Raw genomic sequence first — 22,224 nt, 5'->3', positions numbered from 1 at the left:
ACACCTATACAGTTATATTACAGTGGTACCAATACCACACCTATACAGTTATATTACGGTGCTACCAATACCACACCTATATAGTTATATTACAGTAGTACCAGTACCACACCTATACAGTTATATTACAGTGGTACCAATACCACACCTATACAGTTATGTTACGGTGGTAACAGTACCATACCTATACAGCTATGTGACAGTGGTAACAGTACCATATCTGTACCGCATACTACATAGGTACTGATATTACATTGGTATTGTTATGTTGTTTTTATACAGCTATGTGACAGTGGTACTGATATTACAATACTGGGGTATACTGTTTTGTACAGCTATACCACAGGGTATTGGTATGATAATATTAGGGTTAGGTTATTTTACATAACTATATGACAGTGGTGTCGATATTACACTGGCAGTGTTATATTGTTTGTACATAGTTATGTGATAGTGGTACCAATATTACAATACTAGTGTTATACTTGTTTTATACAACTATGTGACAGTCGTACATTGTTATATTGTTTCTACATAGTTATGTGATAGTGGTACCAATATTACAATACTAGTGTTATACTTGTTTTATACAACTATGTGACAGTCGTACATTGTTATATTGTTTCTACATAGTTATGTGATAGTGGAACCAATATTACAATACTAGTGTTATACTTGTTTTATACAACTATGTGACAGTCGTACGTTGTTATATTGTTTCTACATAGTTATGTGATAGTGGTACCAATATTACAATACTAGTGTTATACTTGTTTTATACAACTATGTGACAGTCGTACATTGTTATATTGTTTCTACATAGTTATGTGATAGTGGTACCAATATTACAATACTAGTGTTATACTTGTTTTATACAACTATGTGACAGTCGTACGTTGTTATATTGTTTCTACATAGTTATGTGATAGTGGAACCAATATTACAATACTAGTGTTATACTTGTTTTGTACAACTATGTGACAGTCGTACATTGTTATATTGTTTCTACATAGTTATGTGATAGTGGTACCAATATTACAATACTAGTGTTATACTTGTTTTATACAACTATGTGACAGTCGTACATTGTTATATTGTTTCTACATAGTTATGTGATAGTGGTACCAATATTACAATACTAGTGTTATACTTGTTTTGTACAACTATGTGACAGTCGTACATTGTTATATTGTTTGTACATAGTTATGTGATAGTGGAACCAATATTACAATACTAGTGTTATACTTGTTTTGTACAACTATGTGACAGTCGTACATTGTTATATTGTTTGTACATAGTTATGTGATAGTGGAACCAATATTACATTACTAGTGTTATACTTGTTTTGTACAACTATGTGACAGTCGTATATTGTTATATTGTTTGGGTTGTGATGGATTTTCATGAGCAAAAGAAACTGAATCTATGCGCTTACCAATAACAAATCGTGATTTTAAATGTCATAAAACACCTTTAAAAGTTATAGTAGAACTTATACAGATACACAAGTCAACGCCTTAACCCAACACGCGACATTAGAAGGCATGTCATTTCACTTTAGAGGAATAGGACATATTATCCGTTAATGTCCTTCATGTGTGATCAGAAATACGGTTCATACCTCTCGGCTGGATCAATGCCACGAGCCTCTAGTGGTGACCGAACATCCTTCCCACAAATGTGACTTTCTCAGCCAAGTCGATTTGGTCACGTTGGTGATATTGACGTATCAGGATTTATCACTTCCAATACACCGTCAGTAATACTGTTTTTCTGGCTGTTTACGGTTTATATAATTTGTGAGATATGAACTTATTTCAGATGTGTTTTATATTTGTTTGAATACCAACGCATCTGCACAGTTTTATACTCTTAACTTGACGTTGAGTAACTAGAAAATGGTCTTAGTTCGTTTTTCACCACCTCTATGTGTCCTCCCAAATAGCTAAGGGTTAGGACGATTGCCAACACTGGAGTCATCAGTAACGAGTTCAATATTACATAACTGTTTCTGTGTGGGGCCTTATTCTCCAGGGTTATATACGTATCTATGTACTTTGTTAATTAAGACGGCAAACATTTCTTTTAATTATTTCAGTACGTCCTTTTTCCTATACGCATCACTATATATAAACTTTTCACTTATAATCCATAACGTAGCCGATCGATAACATGTTCAGCTCCTCAATGAACGCATTGCCGATATATACTGGAAAGAAAGAAACGCATGCGCTCCTCGGTAAAATCAACACGTAGGTAGTTTGTGGATTAGCTTTAGATGGCGCTGTCGATGTCAAAAACTGCCTTTTCTTGCTGTCCGAGGTGAGTCGCACACAAGCAGGTAGGTAGCTAACGTGTTACAATTCACGCACTCTAGTGAGAAAAAGACAGTAGATAGTTCACAGGTAAGAAGCTCTTATTTTATAACCTAAAGAAGAATTACTGATATTTTGGTTTTAAAATTAGAAATTTTGAATTTTCGAAACATATTTCCATGTATTATTTGATGTAAAGGTTTGTAACATGGTAAATACGTTTTTGTAGTTTCCTAACAATTATATTATATCAATAATTATACTGTTTTCGGTACTGTAAGTATGAATCACATTTCTCATATGTTTTTATTTCAAAAGCACCAAGTATCATTACACCAAAAACGCCAGGTGCTATTACATCAAAACACCAGTTATTATTACATCATAAGACCAGATACTATTACATCAAAACGTCAGGTGCTATTACATCGCGTGTTTATTTCTAAAGCAGATTAACACAAAAATATACGATTAAGTAATCTGTATCAAGTAGTTAGATGTCTTATCGAACTTTACGTTTATAATATTATTGATCGAAGATGATCTTTCAAATATTTCTCTATTAACCTTTAAGAGCGTTTTATATCAGATGTCCGATACATTTCTTGAAAGAACAAAAACTTTTAAAGCAAAAAAATATGAGACAAAATTTAGAAATTGTGAATATTGTTATTGGAACTTTATGATTGTCTTCAGATAATCTTAAAGTTTAACTGTACCAGTTCCTAGTCCTAATAAACAACAGTTTGATACTATGGAGCAACACAAAATGGTGACAAAAGGAACATACTGGAAAACATTACCAAACAAACATAAAAGAATCAGCATTCACACAAAGGCTGAGTTATCAACGAAGACTCTGAGGAAGAAAAACAGAACAAAAGTAAGAGAGAGAAAGGAGAGAGATGTCTAGAATCATGTACATACCTTCGTATTAGGAGAGAGAAGAAGAGAGATGTCTAGAATCATGTACATACCTTCTTATTAGGAGAGAGAAGGGAGAGAGATATCTAGAATCATGTACATACCTTCATAGTGGGAGAGAGAAGGGAGAGAGATGTCTAGAATCATGTACATACCTTCACAGTAGGAGAGAGAAAGGAAAGATGTTTAGAATCATGTACATACCTTCATAGTAAGAGAGAGAAAGGAAAAAGTCTAGGATCATGTACCTACCTTCATAGTAGGAGAGAAAAAAAAGATGTCTAGGATCATGTACCTACCTTCATAGTAGGTGAGAGAAAAAAGATGTCTAGGATCATGTACATACCTTCATAGTAGGATAGAGAAAGGAAAGATGTCTAGAATCATCTACATATCTTCATAGTAGGAGAGAGAAAGGAAAGATGTCTAGAATCATGTACATACCCTCATAGTAGGAGAGAGAGAGGAAAGATGTCTAGGATCATGTACATACCTTCATAGTAGGAGAGAGAAAGAATAGATGTCCTGGATCATATACCTACCTTCATAGTAGGAGAGAGGAAAAAGATGTCTAGGATCATGTACATACCTTCATAGTAGGAGAGAGAAGGGAGAGATGTGCTGGATCATATACCTACCTTCATAGTAGGAGAGAGAAAAAAAGATATCTAGGATCATGTACATACCTTCATAATAGGAGAGAGAAAGGATAGATATCTAGGATGATGTACATACCTTCATAGTAGGAGAGAGAAAGGAAAGATGTCTAGGATCATGTACATATCTTCATAGTAGGAGAGAGAAAGGAAAGATGTCTAGGATCATGTACATACCTTCATAGTAGGAGAGAGAAAGGAAAGATGTCTAGGATCATGTACATACCTTCATAGCAGGAGAGAGAAGGGAGAGATATCCTGGATCATGTACCTACCTTCATAGTAGGAGAGAGAAAAAAAGATGTCTAGGATCATGTACATACCTTCATAGTAAAAGAGAGAAGGGAGAGATGTCCTGGATCATGTACCTACCTTCATAGTAGGAGAGAGAAAAAAGATGTCTAGGGTCAGGTACCTACCTTCATAGTAGGAGAGAGAAAAAAAGATGTCTAGGATCATGTACCTACCTTCATAGTAGGAGAGATAAAAAAGATGTCTAGGATCATGTACATACCTTCATAGTAGGAGAGAGAAGGGAGAGATGTCCTGGATCAGGTACCTACTTTCATAGTAGGAGAGAGAAAGGAAAGATGTCTAGGATCATGTACATACCTTCATACTAGGATAGAGTAAGGATAGATGTCTAGGATGTTGTACATACCTTCATAGTAGGAGAGAGAAAGGAAAGATGTCTAGGATCATGTACATACCTTCATAGTACGAGAGAGAAGGGAGAGATGTCCTGGATCATGTACCTACCTTCATAGTAGGAGAGAGAAAAAAAGATGTCTAGGATCATGTACCTACCTTCATAGTAGGAGAGAGAAAAAAGATGTCTGGGACCATGTACCTACCTTCATAGTAGGAGAGAGAAAGGAAAGATGTCTAGAATCATGTACATATCTTCATAGTAGGAGAGAGAAAGGAAATATGTCTAGAATCATGTACATATCTTCATAGTAGGAGAGAGAAAGGAAAGATGTCTAGGATGATGTACATACCTTCATAGTAGGAGAGAGAAAGGAAAGATGTCTAGGATCATGTACATACCTTCATAATAGGAGAGAGAAAGGATAGATATCTAGGATGATGTACATACCTTCATAGTAGGAGAGAGAAAGGAAAGATGTCTAGGATCATGTACATATCTTCATAGTAGGAGAGAGAAAGGAAAGATGTCTAGGATGATGTACATACCTTCATAGTAGGAGAGAGAAAGGAAAGATGTCTAGGATCATGTACATACCTTCATAGTAGGAGAGAGAAAGGAAAGATGTCTAGGATCATGTACATACCTTCATAGTAGGAGAGAGAAAGGAAAGATGTCTAGAATCATGTACATACCTTCATAGTAGTAGAGAGAAAAAAGATGTGTAGAATCATGTACATACCTCCATTTTGGATCATGCCAGTTTCCAATCCTTATATATTTTACGGATGTAAGAAAGGCAAGCCTTACATTCCCACAGCACGTACTGCACAAGTAACTGTATGACCTCTTACTATATTTTTATTCCATGCTGGTAAGACATCCACAGAAGTTCAAATAAGTAAAAGCCTAATAGAACGATTGTTGTATTTTTTTATACTACTTGAAAATATGGGATTAGTGCTAACGTACTCTATTCTTAAAACCACTCTACAAACAGAGACAACATAACCCATTATGCAGCTTTGCCATTATGAATAAATACAATAATGTAGCAGTAAAAATAAAAATCAATAACACGAAGATAGAGTACAACAAGATGAATTATTATTTTAAATAAAAATATATACACAGAGTAGCTTATTATATAAAGGAAGTAGGGAAGCCAAGAAGATAAAATACGTCAAGATATAATAATAGAAGTATTTATTTAAATTTTATGAAGCATACATATTGAGTAATGAGGAGAGACATTTGGTGGGAATTTCTAATATATATATAATAGTATCATACATACATATATATAATAGTAATGTACATATACATATATATTATTAATTAAAAACGTGTTTTTTCAAGTTCTACCTCAGCCTACGAAGCAATCACAAAATGTCTATAAAGCATTATGAGTTAAACATATCATACATTCGATCATTGGCAACAGAATGAAAGTTTATTCTCCACCATCGTTGATGGCCCAGCATAGCGAGGTGGTTAAGGTACTCGACTGGAAATCTGAGGGTCGCGGATTCGAATCCCTGTCACACGAAACATGTTCGCTCTTTCAGCCGTGTGGGCGTTATAATGTGACACTTAATCTCACTATTCTTTGGTAAAAGAGATCAATGTTTCCATCTGGTCTCACACTGCTAAATTAGGGATGGCTAGCGCAGATAGCCCTCTTGTAGGATTGGGCGAAACAGATTTCAGTATGTAGCTTTACCCGAAATTGAAAAACAAACAAATTATCGTTAACAGAAACTAGTGTTTCATTACTATCTTTTGAATAGAAGTAAAATTTAATATCAAGTAACTATCACTATCTATAGAACATAAGCTCTTTTTTTATCTCTGATCGTAGCAAACACGAGCTTCGTTCTGTTACTGGCTATAAAATATAAAAAGTTTCTTTAGTTTCTGGCTATGGAATGAAGAACGCTTGTTCCATTTCCAGGTACAATATATAAGGTTTGTTCTACTTCCGGCTATAGAACACACAAATCCTGTTCCATTTCCAGGTATAATATATATAAGGTTTGTCTACTTCCGGGTATAGAACACACAAATCTTGTTCTGTTTCCTGATACAATATATATAAGGTTTGTTCTACTTCCGGCTATAGAACACACAAATATTGTTCTGTTTCCTGATACAATATATATAAGGTTTGTTCTACTTCCGGCTATAGAACACACAAATCTTGTTTCATTTCCAGGTACAATATATATAAGGTTTGTTCTACTTCCGGCTATAGAACACACAAATCTTGTTCTGTTTCCTGATACAATATATATAAGGTTTGTTCTACTTCCGGCTATAGAACACACAAATCTTGTTCCATTTCCAGGTACAATATATATAAGGTTTGTTCTACTTCCGGCTATAGAACACACAAATCTTGTTCTGTTTCCTGATACTATATATATAAGGTTTGTTCTACTTCCGGCTATAGAACACACAAATCTTGTTCTGTTTCCTGATACAATATATATAAGGTTTGTTCTACTTCCGGCTATAGAACACACAAATCTTGTTCTGTTTCCTGATATTATATATATAAGGTTTGTTCTACTTCCGGCTATAGAACACACAAATCTTGTTCTGTTTCCTGATACAATATATATAAGGTTTGTTCTACTTCCGGCTATAGAACACACAAATCTTGTTCTGTTTCCTGATACAATATATATAAGGTTTGTTCTACTTCCGGCTATAGAACACACAAATCTTGTTCTGTTTCCTGATACAGAAGATAAAAGGTTTGTTCTACTTCTAGCTACAAGATATACAAGGTTTGTTCTATTTTTAGTTATAGAACATGAAATGCCTACCTTGTGTACTGTGCCTGATTGTATAAGTTATGATATTCCATAGATAGACATGTAACAGTATATTATGGAAGCCACTACAGACTTTTCGAAATGACCCAGTTTTCTTCAAGCAGTTACTCTGATGTATTTATGAATTATTTATAATGACTTCAGAACAGTTTGAAATGTTCACAACTTAATGGTTTTGATTTTCAAGTATATATTTGTTAGCCTAATGTCTCAACGCATTCTGTGTCTGAGAACCAGACATTTGTTTGAAATACCACAAGAAACATTGTCTGACTTAAGCAACACAAGAATTAAGTTAAAACATGCCTTAAACAACCGCTGTGTTTGAGTTTTCTCATTCATATTTTAAGTGTATCTCATGTAAAACTAGAATTATCTCTAACTGTCTCGATGGTTGGACATTTAAAACATATAATTAGTGAGAGTAAGAGGATCGTTCAACATATACAATATTTTTTCACTGCGTTTCGTCTTTATATAATATCATTTGTAAGATATGGGCTTTTGTGAACTATTATATTATCTGTGTGTTATACTTTATGTAATTGATACTGAGATTAGTGATGTACGTGTTATACAGGTTATCTAGTTGTGTTTGGTTGTATGTGTTATACAGGTTATCTAGTTGTGTTTGGTTATGTACGTGTTATACATGTTATCTAATTGTGTTTGGTTATGTACGTGTTATACATGTTATCTAGTTGTGTTTGGTTATGTACGTGTTATATAGGTTATCTAGTTGTGTTTGGTTGTATGTGTTATACATGTTATCTATTTGTGTTTGGTTATGTACGTGTTATACATGTTATCTAGTTGTGTTTGGTTATGTACGTGTTATATAGGTTATCTAATTGTGTTTGGTTGTCTGTGTGTTACGCAGGTTATCTTGTTGTGTTTGGCTGTAAGTTATACAGGTTTTCTAGTTTGTGATATGATTCTTAGATCGTTAATGTAATATATTCTTGTCCGTCGGTTGCTGGTTCGAATTCTCGTCGTACCAAACATGCTCGCCCTTTCAGCAGTGGGGGCGATATAATGTGACGATCAATCCCACTATTCGTTGGTAAAAGAGTAGCCTAAGAGTTAGTGGTGATGACTAGCTGCTTTCCCTCTAGACTTACATTGCTAAATTAAGGATGGCTAGCGCAGATAGCCCTCGTGTAGCTTTGTGTGAAATTCAGAAACGATTTTGTCCGTCACCAACATACTCTCCTTCGCCCGCGTGATTCGTAACGTCACGGTTGTATCCCATTGGTTAAATAGTTGGCAGTAGATCAAATGTTTATCTCTGAACTACTTACTGCCAGACGACTTCAGTTATCAACTAGTTTAGTAACATTAATGTAATGAGTTTGACAAAAGCACTAAATTTTGGGCAAAGCTCCTATAAATCCTAATAATCACCTTGACTGTCAAACACTATACGCTAAGATAGCCGACGAACATGGTGAAAAGATAATTCATGTTTCAAAAGTCACAAATAGACCCATGTGGTATAAAAGTTTGGTTTGATCGCTGTTAAGCCGAAATGTACACACGGTTCTATCTGTAGCCTGTGTATCACGGGTATCGAAATCCTACTTTTAGCATCGTAAAGATGCAAACTTACTGTTGAGTTCTCGGGCGTCAACGTTAAATTTATTTGATGTCAGGAAATGTGATGATGGACAATCAAGGTCACGTGAAATTAACGAAGGTGGTTACATTTTAGTTCAGGAGGTCAAGGCTCAAATGTTATCGTTTAAGTTACTAAGGAGAAGAGGTTTCCCTCGATGAACATTGCAAATGACCAGTGCTCCTTCCCAGCATGATGGTGACGTCATTTTCATTCAATCCCAGACTCTACATGTTCCAGTCATAGAACGTAATGGAATCCGTCTCACGTTGACATGCCTGCATATCTAAAGCCATGGATATATGTGAGCTCAATAAACGTTGGAATAAAGGCTTGTTGAAATATGCCTCGGAAGGTGTATTTACATATTTGTGCATTCTGACAACTTAAAATATTAAACCACAGTAGATAGATTTGGCACTTATTGATACATACATATCTACTCAGCTGCAGGTGATTACTTAGTCATATCTGTAATATAAACATAAACTTTATCTATACATTTAATATTTACATCTAGAAAGGAGGACTCCGTTAATAACAGGAGTACCAAACATATTACAAATTAAAGTTACTTATAATATCAAGCATATCTTAATTCAAACCTTTCACAACAAAACAAGGTCGCCGGGGGCCACCTGTGTAGTACAAGACGTGTTCTGGTTTTTGGAGTTGGCTACGGAAGCAGTAACCACATAACTATGGGTGTTTACTGTCTACAAGTCCTACGTTTCGTTGGAAAATTCTCACAAAACAGAACTAACATCAATAAGTAAAACAAATTAATAATACGTTAAGAGAGCAAGATGTGGGTGATGAACCCATAACGTCCCATATATATATATCACCAATCTGGGTGCTGAAATCCATAATGTCCCATATATATATATCACCTTTCACCGGTAGAGCCAAAGGTAGGACGTTTTCATTTTACCTATTTTTATTGGTCCGGCATGGCCAGGTGGTTAAAGCACTTGACTCGTAATCAGAGGGTCACGGGTTCGAATCCCTTTCGCACAAAACATGCTCGCCCTTTCAGCAGTGGGGGCGTTATAAATTTACGGTCAGTCCCACTATTCATTGGTAAAAGAGTAGCTCAGGAGTATACGGTGGATAGCGATGACTAGCCGCCTTCCCTCTCGTCTTTCACTGCTAAATTAGGAAAGGCTAGCGCAGATAGCCCTCGTGTAGTTTTGCGCATAATTAAAAAACAAACAAACGTTTTTTTATTTTCGTTTCTTTTCTTCTGTTATCAGCCACCTTCTTATGTCTGCAGGCAGTGAAGAGTTATTCAGATGGGGAACATTGTAAGATGCGACACCCAAATCCTGCCCTTTTACCTATTTATTTTTTTTTATTATTTTACTCTTTTATTCTTTAGAGGAGAGTATTTGCTAACGGAAATTAAGACTGGTACATGATGTATCCAAGGGGAATCTCATTGCAGTAATTTCAAACACCACGACATACCACATCTGATACCTCACATTATAGTTTGTGCCGTAGTGAATTTGTTTTGTATATTTGTTAAGCAGAGTTTCATTTAAGGTTTGTTTGGTATTAAAAGTGTACTTTTGATCATATACACTCGGCTGTAAATGTCTCTTTTGATCATATCCACATATCTGTAAATGTCTCTTTTGATCATATATACATATCTGTAGATGTCCCTATTGATCATATCCACATATCTGTAAATGTCTCTTTTGATCATATACACCTCTCTGTAGATGTCCCTATTGATCATATCCACATATCTGTAGATGTCCCTATTAATCATATCCACATATCTGTAAATGTCTCTTTTGATCATATACACATCTCTGTAGATGTCCCTATTGATCATATCCACATATCTGTAGATGTCGCTATTGATCATATTCACAAATCTGTAGATGTCCCTATTGATCATATCCACTTATCTGTAAATGTTCCTATTAATCATATCCACTTATCTGTAGATATCCCTCTTGATTATATCCACTTATCTGTAGATGTTCCTATTAATCATATCCACTTATCTGTAGATGTCCCTCTTGATCATATCCACTTATCTGTAGGTGTCTCTATTGATAATATCCACATATCTGTAGATGTCCCTATTGTTTATATCAACTTGGTTGGATTTATATAGTTACATCTAACCTAAAAACAGATCTGAGAAGTTTACAATAAATATGTCAGATCATCTGATAAATTCTGATAATTAGAAGTGTTAAAATATGTAACTGAATTTCTTAGGAAGATAGACGACGATTTTGCTTAACTCATACAAGACAACTAGACTGTTAACACAACGTGGCAATTATATTAGATATTAACTTTAACTGAACGTTTCAAGGACGAAAGAAGTGTTTAATATTCTCTTATTTTGCACATTAAGTAAATTGTGTAAGACGAAAAGGGCAAGAACGCCGGTAACAAGTAGTTTAAAATACAGGTCAGAGTTAAGTTTATAGACTTACAACACTAAACTCAGAGGTTCGACTTCCTGAGGTGGAAACAGCAGATAACCCAGTTTTGTTTCGCTCTGAAATAAACTACAGGCGTCTTTCTCTCGCTGCAGTTAAAGGTAGTGTTGTCTGAAACAAACAAGTACACCACTTGGTTTTTCTTTGAGTGTTTTAGACAGTGTTGTGTAAAACAAAAGTTCAAGACAATGTTGTCAGACATTTTACAGTCATTTTTTACTTAGATTAGCTCGAGAAGTTGAATGTCAGAACATATAGCACGAACAGATCGTGTTCACCCTAGGACAGTTTTTCACTGTGTATCACTACACTGTTTACATTTTAGTTGAACACCCACAATAAACTAATTTTCTTTGTATATTAATCTCTTCTATTTCGATTCAGACTGTTTTAATAAGATTATTTTAAACCTAAAAAATCGTATTTATTCATCTTGATTCGTTAAAATACTCGAATGATGTCACATTTGTACATTTGCCAATACAAGTTTCACAATGTTTTTATGTGGATGATTATGATGCATTAATAGTTTAGTACACAGAATTACGACTAACATGTGTTACAAATTTACTCATGTGACGGTCCTCTTGGGGTACTACACGGATCAAGTTTGTTTCTAACAGCAGGTGTACCTAACTTGTCGATAAGTACATCCAAGATGTACGATATTTTATTTTATAACAGAACTCTCTTTGGACAAAACAAACAAAAAACTCTCACACAGGCCAGTATGTTAAATTAACTGTATCATTTATTGTTCTATCTTTGTTATATAACAGTGCTCTCACACAAACCAGTATGTTAAATTAACTGTATCATTTATTGTTCTAGCTTTGTTATATAACACTGCTCTCACACAGTCCAGTATGATAAATTAACTGTATCATTTATTGTTCTATCTTTGTTATATAACAGTGCTCTCACACAGGCCAGTATGTTAAATTAACTGTATCATTTATTGTTCTGTCTTTGTTTTATAACAGTGCTCTCACACAGTCCAGTATGTTAAATTAACTGTATCATTTATTGTTCTATCTTTGTTTCATAACAGTGCTCTCACACAGTCCTGTAAGTTAAATTAACTGTATCATTTATTGTTCTAGCTTTGTTATATAACACTGCTCTCACACAGGCCAGTATGATAAATTAACTGTATCATTTATTGTTCTATCTTTGTTTCATAACAGTGCTCTCACACAGTCCTGTAAGTTAAATTAACTGTATCATTTATTGTTCTAGCTTTGTTATATAACACTGCTCTCACACAGGCCAGTATGATAAATTAACTGTATCATTTATTGTTCTATCTTTGTTTCATAACAGTGCTCTCACACAGTCCAGTAAGTTAAATTAACTGTATCATTTATTGTTCTAGCTTTGTTATATAACACTGCTCTCACACAGGCCAGTATGATAAATTAACTGTATCATTTATTGTTCTATCTTTGTTATATAACAGTGCTCTCACACAGGCCAGTATGTTAAATTAACTGTATCATTTATTGTTCTGTCTTTGTTTTATAACAGTGCTCTCACACAGTCCAGTATGTTAAATTAACTGTATCATTTATTGTTCTATCTTTGTTTCATAACAGTGCTCTCACACAGTCCTGTAAGTTAAATTAACTGTATCATTTATTGTTCTAGCTTTGTTATATAACACTGCTCTCACACAGGCCAGTATGATAAATTAACTGTATCATTTATTGTTCTATCTTTGTTTTATAACAGTGCTCTCACACAGTCCTGTATGTTAAATTAACTGTATCATTTATTGTTCTAGCTTTGTTATATAACACTGCTCTCACACAGGCCAGTATGATAAATTAACTGTATCATTTATTGTTCTATCTTTGTTTCATAACAGTGCTCTCACACAGTCCAGTAAGTTAAATTAACTGTATCATTTATTGTTCTAGCTTTGTTATATAACACTGCTCTCACACAGGCCAGTATGATAAATTAACTGTATCATTTATTGTTCTATCTTTGCTATATAACAGTGCTCTCACACAGGCCAGTATGTTAAATTAACTGTATCATTTATTGTTCTATCTTTGTTTTATAACAGTGCTCTAACACAGGTCGGAATGTAAAATTAACTTTGTCATTTATTGTTCTCTTTCTTTTATAGCAGTGATTTCACACAGTCCGGTATGTTAAATTAGCTGTATCATTTATTGTTCACTCTTTGTTTTATAACAATGCTTCCTTACTGTTCTACAACAAAGACTGTTGCTCTAATGTTGTCTTCCTCACTGTTCTACAACAAAGACTGTTACTCTAATGTTGTCTTCCTTACTGTTCTACAACAAAGACTGTTACTCTAATGTTGTCTTCCTTACTGTTTTACAACAAAGACTGTAACTCTAATGTTGTCTTCCTTACTGTTCTACAACAAAGACTGTTACTCTAATGTTGTCTTCCTTACTGTTTTACAACAAAGACTGTTACTCTAATGTTCTCTTCCTTACTGTTCTACAACAAAGACTGTTACTCTAATGTTGTCTTCCTTACTGTTATACAACAAAGACCATCAACTGGCATGCTGCATTAAACCAGAGATTTACGGACTTATACAACGAAACATAAACCAAATCAATACTAAGAACGACAGAGACAAAAAGATCTGCCACAACAAAAAACTAGAGAAACTAAGATGCAAACAACAGAAAAGACACCAAAACGACAAAACGTTGACTAACCTCATAATTAATAGATCCGACCGTCAATTAAACACAGACGAGATACATCTACTTAACAAAGGATTCAACTTCGCAATAGCACCTAGGTACATTCCAACCATAGAAATCAAAACATGTTTAGAAGACCTAGCCAGGAGACTTGTGATACTTTCTACAGAGAACAACAACAAGGAAACAACCAAAAACAACCAACAGAAAGAAGACAACTTAGATAATTTTATTGACATCCAACAGCCAAACTTCCCAGGTAAAATTACAAATTTATATCTTCCAGAAACACCTAAAAATAACATCTTAAACGATTTTTTCAAAGAATTTTCTCACAAAACCATCAACATAATTTCACAAAACACAAAGCTAAAAAACAATCTTACAAAAAGAGACATTAATTCCATTAAAAACCTAAAACAAGACAAAAACATAACAATTCTGAAAGCTGATAAAGGTAACTTTATAGTTATAATGAACACGAATGAATACATCCAAAAAATGAAGAACATCCTATCAGACACGAACAAATTTAAATCAATACACACAAATCCAACAAAGACACACGAGACGCAACTAAACAAAATACTACTACAAATGAAAAAAGCCAACACAATTTCACAAACACTTTATTCCTACCTATGTAAAACCGACTCACGCACGCCACAAATATACGGCATCCCCAAACCTCATAAACCAGATTGTCCATTACGACCAATAACGTCCACATATGAATCGTTTCATTACAATCTTGGTAAATACATAGCATGGGCATTCTCCAAATATGTAACATCAGCCAGCTCATTCAAGACTTTTAATTTTAAGTCTAATCTTAATCAACTTAATCATAAAGCCTTAATGGCCAGTTTTGATGTTATATCCCTCTTTATAGAAGTTCCAACCACTGAAGCCTGCAAGATAGCCTTAGAACTCTATATCCGAGACCCTAACCCATCTATAGACATTTCCAGCAACCAGTTAGCAACCCTTATAGAATTCACCACGATAAAGACAAACTTCATGTTCAACAACCAAAACTATAAACAAACAGATGGCCTAAGCATGGGCAACCCAGTATCACCAGTTCTAGCCAATATTTTTATGACACAAGTTGAAACACAAGCAATTAACACAGCATTACATCCACCACTACACTGGTACAGATATGTAGATGACACGGTTGCGGGATTCAAATCTACAGAACACATACTTAATTTTTTTAATCACATTAACTCTATACATCCCAACATTAACTTCACATGTGAACAGGAAGAAAGCAATCAAATATCATTTCTTAACCTCAAAATTACAAGAACCGACACACAATTCAAAACAGAAATCCACCGAAAAATTACCCATACTGGACTATACATTCCTTGGGACTCAGCACATGAAACAAAACGAAAACTCAACATACTAAGAAACCAAATAAACACAGCCATAAAACTATGCTCACCAGATAACATTAACGATGAATTAGACAAAATAAAACAATACTTCATCAACATCAATAAGTTTCCTCCACAAACCGTAGAAAACATTATACGCACACACCTAGACATAAAGCAAAATCAACCAACAAAAGTAAATATATCTCACGAATCAAAAAATCACGAAACCATATACTGCTGTATACCATATATTCCTGATATCAGCAAACAAATAACCAACATTTGGCAAAAACTAGTAACAAAATATGACATTCCAGTTAATACCAAATTTATTCAAAAACCAGGCACAAAACAGAGGTCTATACTATGTAAAAACTACACTGACAAACACCACACCAACATTATTTATAAAATACAATGTGATAACTGCCACGACTTCTATATTGGAGAAACAAGTAGAAAAATGGAAACCAGATTCAAAGAACATAAAAAGTCACCTTCACACGTTTTCGAACACTGCAAGTCAAATAAACACAACATAACCATAAAAAACACTCAAATACTAAATAAAGTAACAAACATAAACAAACGCAAAATTAAAGAAGCCTTACTTATACAACAACCTAAACCCAAAATAAACCAATATAAGGGAACGCTTTTATACCTATATTAATATAATAAAATAAATAAAATTATATATTCAAACATCTAATACCGCCCTCTACGTTCCGACACTCAGTTACACAACCCCTTTCAAACATGTGGTCAGCTTCCGGTCAGTTACCTCTTTCTTTGTGAACCAGACGATGACCGAAGAAGGTCGAAACTTTGTTCGCTCTTCTATGTAAAATATTTTCTCAACCCAAACGAGCCGTTTGTGCATATAAATTTCTCAACAAGTGGGTTTCTCGACATCACTGATTATCTTCCTTACTGTTCTACAACAAAGACTGTTCCTCTAATGTTGTCTTCCTTACTGTTCTACAACAAAAACTGTTGCTCTAATGTTATCTTCCTTACTGTTCTACAACAAAGACTGTTACTTTAATGTTGTCTTTCTTACTGTTCTACAACAAAGACTGTTCCTCTAATGTTATCTTCCTTACTGTTCTACAACAAAGACTGTTACTTTAATGTTATCTTCCTTAGTGTTCCACAACAAAGACTGTTACTCTAATGTTGTCTTCCTTACTGTTCTACAACAAAGACTGTTACTCTAATGTTGTCTTCCTTACTGTTCTACAACAAAGACTGTTGCTCTAATGTTATCTTCCTTACTGTTCTACAACATAGACTGTTGCTCTAATGTTATTTTTTTTACTGTTCTACAAGAATGGCTGTTGCTGTAATGTTGTCTTCCTTACTGTTCTACAACAAAGACTGTTGCTCTAATCGCCTGAAAATTTTATGAAGCAATTAAACATTTTTTAGCCGATTGTATCTTAGGCTTACACTATTGAAAGATGGATTAAAACACACACGCTTTTCTTAATATTAGCTGTTTTTAAATGCACAAGTTATTCAATTGGGTTGAGGAATAATTCGTGAACGTTTTTAAATAATTTCATTCAAGCATTACATGCAAGACTATACAATACTTCAATGCATGAACACATTACACCCAAAACATTTATTATGATACTTTATTTCATGTAATACCTAGGTATATAGTATGCATTGTTGTAAACGAAATTGCAAGATATTAAAGGCGAAAAGCAGATGTTGTCGAAAATGCTCGATTTTGTCCACTTGACATTCCATTTAATGAGCTGAAAATGAAAGCAAAAATTAAAGCCATATGAAAATCAAACACACCATCTATTAGAGCAAAAAATTATCTACCAAATGACATGAAATATTTTGCGAAAGCGTTTCATTTATGAATATATTTTTTTAACTTGAAAAAACGCTCACGAATTATTCCTCAACCCAATAAAATATTGCTTTTAAAACAGACGTGTCATCCTAAAAAACAATGTGCAGTTATTAAATAAAATGTATTAAACAATACTATAAGTTCAAGATAAAGTGCCTTTAGCTTGAAACAAAGTTTTATTATTGTCTAACTCTTTATTTACTATTGTACGTTTCTGATAACACGTGTAGGCCTTTTTGTTATTGTCTAACTCTTTATTTATTATTGTACGTTTATGGTAACACATGGAGGAGTCTTGTTATTTTCTAACTCTTTATTTACTATGGTACGTTTATTGTAACACATGGAGGAGTCTTGTTATTGTCTAACTCTTTATTTACTATTGTACGTTTCTGATAACACGTGTAGGCCTTTTTGTTATTGTCTAACTCTTTATTTATTATTGTACGTTTATGGTAACACATGGAGGAGTCTTGTTATTTTCTAACTCTTTATTTACTATGGTACGTTTATTGTAACACATGGAGGAGTCTTGTTATTGTCTAACTCTTTATTTACTATGGTACGTTTATGGTAACACATGGAGGAGTCTTGTTATTTTCTTCCTCTTTATTGTATATTGTACGTTTATTGCAACACATTGAGGAGTCTTGTTATTTTCTAACTCTTTATTTACTATTGTAAGTTTCTGGTAACACATGGAGAAGTCTTCTGGTTTACGAATGTTATCGTTGTTCTTTATATTCTAATCTAGTTTAATATTTTTAGCTAAATAAATGATTGAATCATAAGAAATGTTTTTGCTATTTTTAAGTTATTTACGTCCTATATACCCGTATTATATTCTTGACACCTAGGAAACAGAAGGTTAATGGTATTGTATATAAACAATTTACACGTGCTCAAAAAACTGAAGCTGTAGCGACACGGGCTACATTTGTAACAAGACTTGTATACATTATTCGAAAACGAGCTAATAGCTTTACCACGTCCGACCATTGTTTGTCAAAAGATCGTGTGTCTTGAAAGGAATCTCGCATCACAGTTAACATTGCAAAAGGTTCCGTTGTCAGAATGTCTTGTTCAAGGCAAACCAATCGCCTGTTCTGGCGAGCTTTTCATAATTCATCCAGTTTATAAGGACTATAGTTTCTCAGTTTCAACAGTCTGGAATAGCATGAACACCTGTTCTACTTTCCATTTTTAAGTATGCAACTGTTGAACAGGAATTACGACTGGAAACGTTAGCTTGGTGGATCCTGTTACGTTTTATAATCTTAGATAGCTGGAAATTTAATTTGAACGTAAAAGGTAATTGAATATTGATATGCATTGACTTTATTGTATTTACCAAGAACATCGATTCACACAATTTTATTTATTAACACAAATATATTAAAAGATACAAATTACAAAAAATTATAATAATGGTTATTACAAATATTTGTTTACATACAAGTGTTTTACAAACTTACAAAACAATATTAAATCTTGTATCTGGTCTGAAACTGATTATTTTATCGACGGTTCACGATGAGCGAATTAGCTTCAAGTTGATATCAGTACAGTTCACTTAAATTGTAGCTTTGTTTTTAGCTGGTCTCACGCCGTTTACAAGCAAACTTTTCTCATCTGAAGATATCCAATATCGTAGTAGAAATACTAGCTTCCAAAGTTTATTCATTGAAGTTAAATGTTTTGAAATGTTCAAAATCTGAGCGTTCCTGTTTAAATATCTGTATATTATTTTATTAATAAGTGTTAATCACAGTTACTGCTTCCGAGGATTATAGTATACTAACTGAAGCAAACTAGTAATATTAAATATATAATGGTTTTTGGCGCGTCAATTTATAAATGTTAAGGCAAGAAAAACCTACAACTTTCAGTTGGCAACAATGTAAAACATAGTATTCATTCTTACACGCGAGAATCTTCTACAAATTTAGGAAATAAGCGAGAATTTTGCAATACACATTTAACACTAAGTTACACGCATTTCTAAATATATACTTAACTAAAATAAACATCGACAATGAAATAAACATATTATAAGAAATCTGTTACAACCCATATGGTGTTGTTCTCGTTTTGACGGAGACTGTTATTGATAATGTTGTACACTGTTACCTGGATCACGTGACTGCTTGTATCATTAACTTCTTCGTGTTCGTGAATTCTCAACTCTTGCAAAAGTCACATTTTACTTACCAAGGCGACTGGTTGCAAGTCTCTTTATGGATGGTCCTGGTGATTCCAAGATGATATATATTCCTTTATTTTTCAAAACAGTCAACAGAAAGGTTATTCACATTTGGTAAATTTCACATTCCTGATGTAAACTCATCCCTATGAAAGAACCATCGTATGCCATTCCCTGAAGCTATAAATTTTGAGATGATATCACACTACCTACGTAATGAAAAACAATGTCAAAATGCAGTTCTATTCCACCGCGAGTTTGTATCTGTTGTGATTTTCATGTGACTTGCTGATTTGTTTATTAAAATTATTTTAATAAAATATACTTAACTATCAGTATATATTTAATGTAAATTTCCTAACATCCAGCAGTGCAATATCACTAAAGATGAATTAATTATAGTGCTTTTGCTGGAAGAATATGGTTCGTGCGAGATCGCTTAGTGATTTAGAGCACAAGGTCATATTTGGATAACGTAAACCGTTAATGTTCTCCATGGAACCAGAAAAACACGCACAGCACAACGTTTAGGACAACAACAGAGCTCTACACTCTGGAGCAATGGCCTTAAGGGAAGTTTCATCTTATGACTACGTTACAATCGGCAATACCTTTTTTTAATATTTAACCTTTACCTCAAAAGTAACGTTTTAATCCTTTAGAGTTATCACTGAGCTACTGTGAGGCACGAATAGACTCATTTGAATGGAGTTGAGTATAACTCTAGCTCTGATAACAAGATTTGATGAGTTAAAGAAGATTTTCCAGCAACAAGATCGGAACCTACCAGTTTCATATTCAATTTAACGGTTTCAGTCCATGAGAACAAAATGTGCAAAGAAACTGGAAAGGACCAAACTCATTCAAGAAATAAACACTGATATATCATTAAATAGACAACCAGTCCCATTCAACCACATACCTGTCCAAATCCTGATGTAGTTTCAACTGACGAACAATCCCATTCAACCATGTCCCAGTCTAGATCCTGATGTAGTATCAACTGGCAAACAATCCCATTCAACCACGTCCCTGTCTAGATCCTGATGTAGTATCAACTGACGAACAATCCCATTCAACCACGTCCCTGTCTAGATCTTGATGTAGAATCAACTGACAAACAATCCCATTCAACCACGTCCCTGTCTAGATCCTGATGAAGAATCAACTGACAAACAATCCCATTCAACTACGTCCCTGTCTAGATCCTGATGTAGAATCAACTGACGAACAATCCCATTCAACCACGTCCCTGTCTAGATCCTTATGTAGTATCAACTGACAAACAATCCAATTCAACCACGTCCCTGTCTAGATCTTGATGTAGTATCAACTGACAAACAATCAAATTCAACCACGTCCCTGTCTAGATCTTGATGTAGTATCAACTGACAAACAATCCCATTCAACCACGTCCCTGTCTAGATCTTGATGTAGTATCAACTGACAAAGAATCCCATTCAACCACGTTCCTGTCTAGATCTTGATGTAGTATCAACTGACAAACAATCCAATTCAACCACGTCCCTGTCTAGATCCTGATGAAGAATCAACTGACAAACAATCCCATTCAACCACGTCCCTGTCTAGATCCTGATGTAGTATCAACTGACAAACAATCCCATTCAACCACGTTCCTGTCTAGATCTTGATGTAGTATCAACTGACAAACAATCCAATTCAACCACGTCCCTGTCTAGATCCTGATGTAGAATCAACTGACAAACAATCCCATTCAACCACGTCCCTGTCTAGATCCTGATGAAGAATCAATGACAAACAATCCTATTCAACCACGTCCCTGTCTAGATCCTGATGTAGAATCAACTGACGAACAATCCCATTCAACCACGTCCCTGTTCAGATCCTGATGTAGTATCAACTGACAAACAATCCCATTCAACCACGTTCCTGTCTAGATCTTGATGTAGTATCAACTGACAAACAATCCCATTCAACCACGTCCCTGTCTAGATCCTGATGTAGAATCAACTGACAAACAATCCCATTCAATCACGTTCCTGTCTAGATCCTGATGAAGAATCAACTGACAAACAATCCCATTCAACCACGTCCAGTCTAGATCTCTGATGTAGAATCAACTGACAAACAATCCTATTCAACCACGTCCCAGTCTAGATCCTGATGAAGAATCAACTGACAAACAATCCCATTCAACCACGTCCCTGTCTAGATCTGATGAAGAATCAACTGACAAACAATCCCATTCAACCACGTCCCTGTTCTAGATCTTGATGTAGTATCAACTGACAAACAATCCCATTCAACCACGTCCCTTTTTAGATCTTGATGTAGTATCAACTGACAAACAATCCCATTCAACCACGTCCTTGTTTAGATCTTGATGTAGTTTCGACTGACAAACAATCCCATTCAACCACGTTTCTGTCTAGATCCTGATGTAGTTTCAACTGGAAAACAATCCCATTCAACCACGTTTCTGTCTAGATCTTGATGTAGTTTCGACTGACAAACAATCCCATTCAACCACGTTTCTGTCTAGATCCTGATGTAGTATCAACTGACAAACAATCCCAATCAGTAACGTACTTGTCTAAACCGTTACCAAA

The 22,224-nt window shown here is 34.5% G+C and overlaps 1 protein-coding gene across 1 annotated transcript in view; it reads left to right on the top strand.

Moving 5' to 3' along the window:
* Window positions 1-2,286: 2,286 nt before the first annotated feature.
* The window catches only part of LOC143230112 (SCY1-like protein 2), a 457,312-nt gene continuing 437,374 nt past the window's right edge, over window positions 2,287-22,224 (top strand). The window contains exon 1 of the mRNA XM_076463162.1: window positions 2,287-2,405. The gene's annotated coding sequence lies outside the window, so the exon portion shown is untranslated. The remainder of the gene's footprint in view (window positions 2,406-22,224) is intronic.

Source organism: Tachypleus tridentatus, chromosome 10 (assembly GCF_004210375.1).
Source record: "Tachypleus tridentatus isolate NWPU-2018 chromosome 10, ASM421037v1, whole genome shotgun sequence".
NCBI lineage: Eukaryota > Metazoa > Arthropoda > Merostomata > Xiphosura > Limulidae > Tachypleus > Tachypleus tridentatus.
Note: the sequence above shows the minus strand (reverse complement) of the source record. Positions and strands in the feature narration are given on the sequence as shown.